Source organism: Eurypyga helias, unplaced genomic scaffold, assembly GCF_000690775.1.
Source record: "Eurypyga helias isolate BGI_N326 unplaced genomic scaffold, ASM69077v1 scaffold31770, whole genome shotgun sequence".
Classification (NCBI taxonomy): domain Eukaryota; kingdom Metazoa; phylum Chordata; class Aves; order Eurypygiformes; family Eurypygidae; genus Eurypyga; species Eurypyga helias.
In genome coordinates, this window is record NW_010228118.1 from 18,681 (window position 1) to 19,614 (window position 934).

Consider the following 934-nt stretch of genomic DNA (forward strand, 5'->3'; position numbering starts at 1 on the left):
TCCAGGGGGAGGAGGGATGAGACCTTTATCAGCAACGTCGCTTTGACAATTCTAACAGTAAGTGTGCTGTCCGGCAGAAAATCCTATAGGCAGTGTGCTGCAGAGCCTTTTGAACAGGATAGGGGAAAACCGATGGGGAGTCCGAACTGATCGAGTTTTGGGTTGGATTCAGAAGAATAATGAAATAGTGTGTGGAAGGGGCCTGACCCACTCAGTGGGAACTTGGACTGCTGTAAGTTTACTGCAGAAAAGCAGAGTCGTCTAAGCAGCGTTCATCATAAAAGCATCGAGACCAGCTCTGTGGTGTCTCACTGTTTAGACTGTTGCTCACCCTCCCGCTGCGAGCAGCCGGAGCTGGGCAGTACATGTGGTCAGGCCACTCAGCAGCAGAGCTGTGGGCAGCCAAGAGCCATGCCAGTGCCTGCACCGCAGCACAGCACAAGGACAACATCTGCCTCCTGCGTGGTCTCGCGATCCACAGAACAGAGATCCTCACCATCTGGGGGAAGAGGGAGGGCTCCAGAGAGAGATGGTTTAAGTGCAGGATGGATGCGCTCACTGAAAGACCCACGGTGAGCTACAGAGCAGCAAACCCCGTGAGGGGAAGCTCTTTGCTGCAGCCAGAGTACCAGCACTGCAACCTCAAACAGGTCCCTGTTCCCAGCCACTGCAGACACGCACCAGTCTTCGTGCCAGCACAAGGACGGCAATGTGGCAGCAGGAGGGGGGAGAGGATGGACTGCCCTTTTTGGTGTCATACTGCTCTGTAACAACAAAAGTCACCTTGAATTTATGCTGTGGGAGCCTTGAAGGATGGTTTCTCAGCCTCAACTACGCTGCCTGTTCCCTTACCTTGCTGTAGCCCTGTCCCTGCAGCTCTGGCTAGCCCAGGATTAGAGCTCCCATATTACTAGATGGAATTTGCCAAGTGGAA